The sequence below is a fragment of the Ursus americanus genome, chromosome X, assembly GCF_024610735.1.
Source record: "Ursus americanus isolate L20-20 chromosome X, mUrsAme1.1.p, whole genome shotgun sequence".
In the NCBI taxonomy this organism is placed as follows: Eukaryota; Metazoa; Chordata; class Mammalia; order Carnivora; family Ursidae; genus Ursus; species Ursus americanus.
The window spans coordinates 82,410,915-82,421,023 of record NC_142164.1 but is presented as its reverse complement, the minus strand read 5'-3'; the positions used below and the strand labels follow the sequence as shown (position 1 = coordinate 82,421,023).

At 44.2% G+C, this 10,109-nt stretch overlaps 1 pseudogene; it reads right to left on the bottom strand.

Moving 5' to 3' along the window:
- Positions 1–8,350: 8,350 nt before the first annotated feature.
- LOC148106967 (putative ribosomal protein eL39-like 5 pseudogene) lies at positions 8,351–8,506 on the bottom strand (annotated as a pseudogene).
- Between the last annotated feature and the right edge of the window lie 1,603 nt (positions 8,507–10,109).

The following is a 10,109-nucleotide window of genomic DNA, read 5'->3' as shown; positions in this document are numbered from 1 at the left end:
CAATGATACACAAGATGACAAGGATGAATCTCAAACACATCATGATAACTGAAAGAAGCCAGACACAAAAGAACAAGGTATGATTCCATCCATGTCACATGCAAGAACAGGCAAAAATCACCTATGCTTATAGAACTGAGGAAGCATTACCCGTGAGTCAGGGCATAGTGATTGGAAGTGGCATGAAGAGGGCTTCTGGAGGACTTGTCACTTCCTGTTTCTTGATTCAGGCACGGGCTACACAGGTGTTTCCAATTTGTAGTTCATGTACGTGTACACGTTATACCCTTTCCTCTGTATGCTACGCTTCAACAAGATGTCAGCCCTCCAAATTCTTAACGAAGTAATATTCCCATAATATTTCCATAAAAAATAGTAAGACAAAGATATAAGAACAACAACAACAAAAAATATTTAAGAACCTACAGGAAAGGGGCACCTGGCTGACTCAAGTTAGCAGAGCATGACAGTTGATCTCAGGGTTGTGAGTTCGAGCCCCACCTTCGGTATAGAGATGACTTAAAAAAAATCTTTTTAAAAAAGAACCCACGTGAAAGAGAGCCATGTACGGAAAAGAACAATTCACCAAAAAAGGAAAGAATATGAAAAGATACTCAACCTCATTGCTAACTGAATAAACACAAACAAATGAAATGAGATATTTTAACTATTAAATGGTAAGGATTAAAACCATGACAAAAGGATTAGAAAGGGTATTTCACTCATAGATAGAGCTAGAGTACTATGCTAAATGAAATAAGGCAGTTAGAGAAAGACGAATACTATGTGATCTCATTCATAGGTGGAATTTAAGAACCAAAACAAACGAACAAAGGAAAAAAAAAGTCAAACCAGGAATAGAATAGAGAACGAACTGATGGTCACCAGAGGGGAGAGGAGTGGGAGAACGGGGAAAGTAGGGGATGGGGATTAAAGAGTACACTTCTCATGATGAAAAAAATATAACAGGGACGCCTGGCTGGCTCAGCCGGTTAAGCGTCTGCCTTTGGCTCAGGTCAGATCTCAGGGTTCTGGGATGGAGCCCTGAGTCAGGCTCTCTGCTCAGCGGGGAATCTGCTTCTCCCTCTCCCTCTGCCCCTCCCCCCCCACACTCATGCTCTCTCTCTCTCTCTCTCTCAAATAAATAAAATCTTTAAAAAAAAGAGAACAGAAAAAGTTTTAAAAATAAATAAAAGTACTGAAAACAAAGAAAAGAATAATGAGGAAAACAAAAACGAATAAATACAAAATGAAACATCTCTTTCCACCAAAAATAAATAAATAACAAAATCAAAATATGACAGGATTAGGAAGGATATTTTCATTCATTACTGGAAGCATAAAATTGCACGAACTTTTCAAAACGTAATTTGGCAAGGTCTGTGAAGGTTCAAAACATGCCCAGCTTTTGAACCAGAAATTCTAGAAATGCTCAGCACAGTACAACAACAGGACAAGAAAGATTACTGCCATGTTATGCATCGTGGCACATGCACACAAGACAAAAATACGCAGCTGTTCAAAATACCTGTCTTGACAGTGAACTGTCTTCTATCGACAAGTATTCACAGAGTGGGGACTATCCCAGCTACGCGAGTAACTAGCTCTGCAACCCCACGCCACTTGCTTATCCGTTCTGGGACTCCGTTTCCTCATTAGTAGGATGTGGATGTTAAAGGTTAAACCACTTCTCAGGGTGGTTGTGAGGACTGAGGTGGTCATGTGTATAAAGTACTTAGTAGGGGGCGCCTGGGTGGCTCAGTCAGTTAAGCGTCATGTCGGCTCAGGTCGTGATCCCAGGGTCCTGGAATCGAGCCCTGCATGGGGCTCCCTGCTCCGCGGGAAGCCTGCTTTTCCCCCTGCTTGCGTGCTCTCTCTCTCTCTCTCTCTCTCTGTTAAATAAATAAATAAATAAATAAATACGTACGTACGTACGTAAATAAGTAAGTACGTAAGTGCCCAGTGCAGTGCAGGATCTTTACGTGTTAGCTCCTGTTCTTGCCACTAATATCATCCTCTTCCTCATCGCCTGTATTATCATCATTACTCCTACTACCTTCATCAGTATTACTGTGTAAAGAGAAAACGGGGAGTTGCAAAACAGCTGGTATATTATGAGCAAATTTCAGCAAAGGAAGGTCTCTGTCAACGATATGCTTTTATTGTAGGTAAATATAAAGAAGAAGGGACAGAGAGAGGTAGAGATGGAAGTTAAAGTCACTGTAGAATTGGTTATTGGGAATGAGTGATGATATGAAATCTTGAGACATTTTCTCTTTTTAGATTGTACATTCCTAAAAGAGTTTGAGTTTTGGGGGCCACTTCTTTTGTAGTGAGAGGGGGAAAATGACAAAACAATATAGACATTTTTAAAAGGGGCAAAAGGGACTGGCGTCCAGGGGGCTCAGTCGGTTAAGTGGCTGCCTTCGGCTCAGGTCGTGATGCCAGGGTCCTGGGATGGAGCCCTGCAATAGTCTCCCTGCTCCGTTCAGCAGCCAGTCTGCTTCTCCCTCTCCCTCTGCCCCTCCCCACTGCTTGTGCGCACTCTCGCGCTCTCTCTCTCAAATGAATTAAATACATACATACGTACAAAGAGCAAAAGGGACATAGTCCGGGACATCATGAATTCTCCACTTGAAAAGGAACAAGGCAGACCTTTGGATCACTCCAGGTTTGCTGAAAGCTCAGATGAGAAAAAAACTTATTGGAGGGGAGGTGGGTGGGAGGATAAGTGAAACAGATAAAGGGGATTAAGAAGTACAAACGGCCCGTTATAAATAAGTTGAGGAGAGAAAAGTACAACATCGGGAATATCATCAATAATACTGTAATAACGTCGTCTGGGGACAGATGGTGACTACACTTACTCTGCTGAGCATTGCATGAGGTAGAGAATTGTCGAATCAGTATGTTGTACACCTGAAACTAATATAACATTGTATGTTAAATTATACTTCTATTTAAAAAATACTGGAAAATAATTTGAAGGGTATGGGGTTTACTGGTTATTTCTTTTTTTTTTTTTAAGATTTTATTTATTTATTAATTCGACAGAGATAGAGACAGCCAGCGAGAGAGGGAACACAAGCAGGGGGAGTGGGAGAGGAAGAAGCAGGCTCATAGCAGAGAAGCCCGATGTGGGGTTCGATTCCATAACGCCGGGATCACGCCCTGAGCAGAAGGCAGACGCTTAACCGCTGTGCCACCCAGGCGCCCCTTACTGGTTATTTCTTGACCATTAAGGTTTTATTCCTGTACTGACCCAGAACATGAGAGCTGCTTGTGCTGACATGGCTTTGGTTTCCTGAAGTGTCACATCCTTTTAGTTCTGTCCCAGCAGGACACCTCTGGCTGGTATGAAGACATATTTTAAGTCACACGCACAGCAATCGTCTCCCTGGGATTATCACAAGATTGCTGATGAGGACATGGCTGACCCATTAGAGAAGTATCTTGAAAGCTCAACATCAGGAAATCTTTGCTTCAGAGCAAGTGGCTTACTTTCTCTCTATAAATAAAACAAGTCAGTGTTTCTCCCCTTTATGTCACAGCTTCCAGGAAATAACTGTAGCTCAACATAATTATGTAGGATCCTATGACCTACATGTATACATTTCAACCTTGCTTTGGTATTGCTCTATTTCCCTAATCCTAACCTTTCGTGTGTTTATACATGTACATTTATAGTATAAATAACAATGTCAACCCCATATATAAAGCTTATTATGTGTGTGCCAGGCATCGTTCTAAACACTTAATATTTTTTAAAAGATTTTATTTATTTGAGAGAGAGAGAGAGCACAGAGGGAGAGGGAGAGGCAGAAGCAGACTCCCCGCTGAGCAGGGAGCCCATCACAGGGCTTGATCCCAGGACCCGGAGATCATGACCTGAGCTGAAGGCAGACGCTTAACCGACCGAGCACCCAGGTGCCCCCTAAACACGGAATATTAACTCAACTGATCTTCACAACAACCATAAAGGCTTAGGTATCATCATCATCATTTTACAAATGGGGAAACTAAGCTACAGAGAAGTTAGAGACTGCCTAAGCTCACAAAGCTATTATGAGCATTTAAGCCCCAGAGCCTGTGCTCTTAACCACTACACATTACTGCTTCTTTGCTTTTAAGTGTTTTAACATTGGTCAGGGCGAAGGGAGCAAATAAGAACTTACCTGGAAATCAGTCATGTCTGCCTTATGGAGATAGGGCAGTGGCCTAGAAAAGCAAAGCTGTTGAGAGGGGAGAGAAGAAAAGAGGAGAGTTTGTAATAGCATGGAGAAATGGAAAGTTCACCAAATCCTCAGGCTAGCAATCCAGAAACGCCAGCTGGTTAAATGGCCATGCCGTAGCCACGAAAAGCAGGAAAGAACATTCGTTTGGCCCACAGAGCCCCATCATTCAACAACACCGCTCTGTCACGGACCTCACAGACCTCCGAATACTCACCCTCACCCATCACTGACTCTAGACACCCCGTATTACCCCCAATACCCTCATTATTTACCCCCACGGACCCCCATGACGCACCCCACAGATCCCCGGTCACTGACTCTAGAGACCTCGCATCACACACCCCACCCCCTAGAGACTCCATCACTCACCTTAGAGGCCCCCCATCACATACCCCCAGGGACTTTCACGACCCATCTCAGAGCCCCCCTCCAAGTACTCACCCGGCGAATTCGCATCTTTACAAAGCCCACACTCGCACGTGCCGCTCCGCCCGCAGACCAGCGCTGCCTCCCCGCCGCTCCGAGTGAACAGTCCGCCCTCCATCCCCTACTCTTCCTGTTTTCACCTGGATTCCGGCGAGGTCCGCCTGGAGTTTCCCCAGTCACAAGTCCCTCCGACAACCACTTTCTTGGTCCTTTACCCCACCGTCCGTGGGGGTCGGCTTTATTCCTCGCATGCGCAGTTGCCCTAGCTGAAGCCGTCGAGGCCAGCAGCCAGTAGCAGCGCCGTGCGTGTGTGGTTCTGCAACAGCCTTGACCTCACGGGGGTGGGGGGACAGAGAAATGGCCGCGCCAGTACACGGGTTTGACAGGGAGTAGACATCTTTCAAAGGTCCCAATTCCGTACAGCGGGGATTGGTGCCTCTGAAAGTTCGGAAGAGATGGGATTTCGGGAGGACTTTGAAAACTTGCCATGAGCGAAGCCCTTGCGCATAGGCTAGTGATGGGCGAGTTATGCGCCTGGTTTCGGGTCTGATGGGAACTGCTCTGGACCAACGTAGGGCTGAGGACAAGACCACCCCCTCCGTGGGAAGATACCATGGCGGAGTTGGGAATGGGGAGCCCGGGAATAGTATAGATATCCCCGGGAACTATTAGTGGGAAGAACGGAGGCAAACCGGGAATGATCCCTTCCTCTACAGATCAGTACCACTGGGGAAAGGGGAGGTTGGAGAACCGGCGGGGAGAGTACGGTCCTTTTGATAGACACTATTGGGCTAGCGGTCCTCAGTGGGAGATACACTAGCGCAGATGGGGGAAATTCCGTCCTAGGAGAAACCAGACCCGTGAAGAAAGTGACAAGGGTAAACCTAAGTGCAAGGAAAGCCAGAGACAAAAGCCTGGGAGGATTGGGGCGACAGCGAGGTCCTAGTTGGAGACTAAATAAGAATCCGAACCTGACGGTGATCCGCCAGGCCCACATTCCATTCCCCTTCTAGGAATCTGCCCCCAGAAAGTTGTGGGAGGGTCGAGATGCCAGGGTCCCTGGGCCCTGTCCTATGGGCCCAGGTCCCGGCCCCCGGGCCTCAGTAACCTGTGGAGGCACAGCCAGGACACAGTGCTCAGGTTCTGGACCTTAAACGCTCTACCCTATTAAACCCACTCTACCACTTAGTCGTGTGAAAGGCAAAATGCACGGGATAATGAAGGAGATGATTTTTCCCCCCAGGCTATTGCAATGGGGAAAACTCGTTAATGAGGAACATCTTAAAGGCAAAGAAAGGGACCTGGGGTTTTATAGAGTGTTAAATAACGAAACTTAACCAAGTAAATTTGAAGATCTAATTGCTTTTATTAAATGGTTCAGGAATTGGGCAGCAGCTCCCCCCCTCCAGTCCAGCAAGTAGAGAGGTGCTCTAAGGAGTTGTAAAAAATGGCAGGTTTGTACAGAAGGGTGGGGGCAAGAAAGTTATTAACAAAAGAAAAGGATTGTTCCAGGCCAGGCCTCGCTCTAGGGGGAAAAGCAAGGTTTCTTATCCTGCAGATTACCTCATCTTTTTTGGGAAGGGTATGGAAAGGGCCCAAGCGGCAGATTTATTGGTGTGGATTGAAAAATTCCTGGCTGTCTGGTTAACACTATACTTCTGCGGGAGGGTGAAACTGCAATTAGATTATGTCTTTGCAGGGGCGCCTGGGTAGCGCAGTCGTTAGGCGTCTGCCTTCGGCTCAGGGCGTGATCCCGGCGTTCCGGGATCGAGTCCCCACATCGGGCTCCTCCGCTGGGAGCCTGCTTCTTCCTCTCCCACTCCCTGCTGTGTTCCCTCTCTCGCTGGCTGTCTCTCTGTCACATAAATAAAGAAAATATTAAAAAAAAAAAAAGATTATGTCTTTGCAGGATACAAAAACACAGATTCGAAGGGGCACATGCACCCCGAGGTTTATAGCAGCATTATCAACAATAACCAAACTATGGAAAGAGCCGAAAGGTCCATCGACTGGTGAATGGATAAAGAAGATGTGAGATATAGAGATATATAGATATATAGGTAGGAATATTACTCAGCCCTCAAAAAGAATGAAATCTTGCCATTTGCAACAGCATGGATGGAGCTAGAGTGTATTATGCTAAGTGAAAGAAGTCAGTCAGAGAAAGACAAATACCATATGATCTCACTCATATGGGGAATTTAAGAAAGAAAGCAGATGAACATAGGGGAAGGGGGAAAAGAAAATAGAGAGGGAAACAAGCCGTAAGTGACTCCTAATGATAGAAAACAAACTGAGGGTTGATGGAGGGAGGTGGGTGGGAGCTGGGCTAGATGGCTGATGGGTATTAAAGAGGGCATTTGTTGTGATGAGCCCTGGGTGTTGTGTGTAAGTGATGAGTCACTGAATTCTACTCCAGAAACCAATATTGCACTGTATGTTAACTAACAAAATTTAATTAATAAAAAAAAGTTATGTCTTTGGGAATATATTTGGGAACTCAGTCTAAGTGACACCATTTTGAGCCTACGGGGCTTTTTTAACAAGAGGCAGATAAAAGGGGCACCTGGGTGGCTCAGTCGTTAAGCGTCTGCCTTCGGCTCAGGTCATGATCCCAGCGTTCTGGAATTGAGCCCCGCATCGGGCTCCCTGCTTAGCGGGAAGCCTGCTTCTCCCTCTCTCACTCCCCCTGCTTGTGTTCCCTCTCTCGCTGCCTCTCTCTGTCAAATAAATAAATAAAATCTTTAAAAAAAAAGAGGCAGATTAAAAAAAAAGTCATCCTTGAGTCAGGAAGGACAGAGACAGGTCTTGGAATATGCAAAGGCATTGGGAATTGCTATGGACTGAATTGTGTACCCCTCAAAATTCATATGTTGAAGCCCTGGCCCCCAAAATGATGATATTTGGAGATGGGACCTTTGGGAGATTAATTAAGGTTACATGAGATCATACAGATTGGATGGGATTAGCATCCTTCGAAGAGATACTTCTGCCACACAAAGAAGAGGTCATATGAGGACACATTGAGAAGGTGGCTCTCTGCACGCCTGGACGTGAGTTCTCCCCAGGAACCAAATCAGCTGGTGCCTAGATCTGGGACTTCCCAGCTTCCAGAACTGTGAGAAATTAATTTCTGTTATTTAAGCCCCCCAGTCTGTGGTATTTTGTTATGGGAGCCCGAGCTGACTAATACTGGAAACTTTGCGGTTCTCCATTTCCTGGAACATGAAGGAGTGGGGGTATTTCTTCTCCATCAGTGCTTTCCAGAAGAACAGGACTCATTCAGATATAAAGTCTGACTCTGCCAGGCCCCTCCATTCCAGCTCACCTTTGCCCCTCACGGCTCCCATTCCTTCCTACTCCACCAATCATTCAAATCAATTCCCTCCCACTGTGCCCCAGATTTCCCCATTCGGTCCCACTGTTTATTCACTTCCATTCACTCTGCTTCACGGCCACCATTCATGCATACTGTACCCCATATTAACACCTTTTTAAAAAAAGAAGTCCCACATATTTATTACTGAAACAACCTGCTAGTGCAGAAGCACAGAAACAAATGGAAAAATCATTTTCCCAATTAAACATGTCCCGCTGTCCAGGTAGTGGTGATGTTTTCAGCTTGCTGTGGTAAGATGCTAGCGACCTTGATACAGCGTAACTACGTGTACGATCTCATGTGCAATTCCTTACACACCTAGCTTGGTTCTTCCCCAATGTCTCCTCTTGGATTTGTACCTGATTTTATCACCAGTTTTCATTCAAACCCTTTGAGGAATAAGATAGTTCTGCTTACGTTGCTTGGCCAGGAATTGCTTGATCCTGAAAGTCTTGCGAGAAGACATGACGACGAACAAAATCAATCACACACGCCACAATAGCAGAGAAAGAGAGAGAGAATCAACACCTTTTTTACTGTGGTAAAATACACATAACATGGAATTTATTATTTTTACCATTTTAAAGTGCACAATCTAGTGTCATTTAGTACATTCCCAATGGTGCGCAACCATTACCTCTATCTAGCTGCAGACGATCTTCATCACCCCGAAACGAAACTCTGTGCCCATAAAGCAATCATTCCCCATTCCCCCCTGTGCCCTCAGCCCCTGCTTCACACGAATCTGTTTTCTGTCTCTATGGATTTTCCTATCTGGGATATTTCATATAAACAGAATCATACACTATGTGGCTTTTTGTGTCTGGCTTCCTTCACTGAGCATAATGTCTTCAAGATACATCCATGTGGTGTCATGTATCAGTATTTCACTCCCTTTTATGGCTAAATACCCTATTGTAGGGATATACATTTGGTTTATCCGCTCATCAGTTGGTAGACATTTGGGTTGTGTCTACCTTCTGGCTATTACGAATACTGTTGCTATGAACATTTGTGTATAAGGTTTTGCTTGAACACCTGTTTTCAATTTTACTGTGTACATACCTAGGAGTGGGATTGCTGGACCATATGGTATTTCTATGTTTAACTACTTAAGGAACTACCAAACTGTTTTTCACTATGGCTACACTATTTTACATTCCCGCCAGCAGCGTAGGAGGGTTCCAATTTCTCCACATCCTGCCCAACACTTGTCATTTTCTACTTGTGTTTATTATAGCCGTCCCAGTAGGTATGAAGTGGTATCTCATGGTGGTTTTGATTTGCATTTCCCTGATGACTAATGATGGTGAGAATCTTTTCATGTGTTTATGAGCTATGTGCATATCATCTTTGGAGAAATGTCCCTTCAAATCCTTTGTCCATTTTTTAAATCCTTTTTTTTTTTAAGTAAGCTCCATGCCCAACATGGGGCTTGAACTCACCACCCTGAGATCAAGAGTCGTCTGCTCCACAGATTGAACCAGCCAGGCACTTTTGCCTGTTTTTTAAATGGATTTTTGTCTTTTTATTGTTAAGTTGAAAGAGTTCTTTACATATTTTGAATAACAAACCCTTACCAGGTATCTGATTAGTAATACTTTCTCCCATTCTCTAAGTTGTCTTTTTACTCTCCTGATAATGTGCTTTGATGTACAGAAGTTTTAAATTTTGATGAAGCCCAATTTACCTATTGTTTCTTTGTTGCTGATGCTTTTGGTGTCATATCTCAGAAGCCACTGCCAAATTCAAGGTCATGAAGATTTACCCTTATGTTTTCGTTGAAGAATTTTATACTTTTAGTTCTTATATTTAGGTCTTTGATACATTTTGAGTTAATTTTTATATGTGATGTGAAGTCAGGATCCAACTGTCTTCTTTTGTATGTGGATATCCAGTTGTCCTAGGACACTGTTGAAGAGACTATTATTTCCCCCATCTAATTGTCTTGACACAATTGTTGAAATCAATTGACCATACATGGATGGGTTTGTTTCTGGACTTTCAATTTTATTCCACTGATAGATATAGATATAGATATAGATATAGATATAGATATAGATATAGAT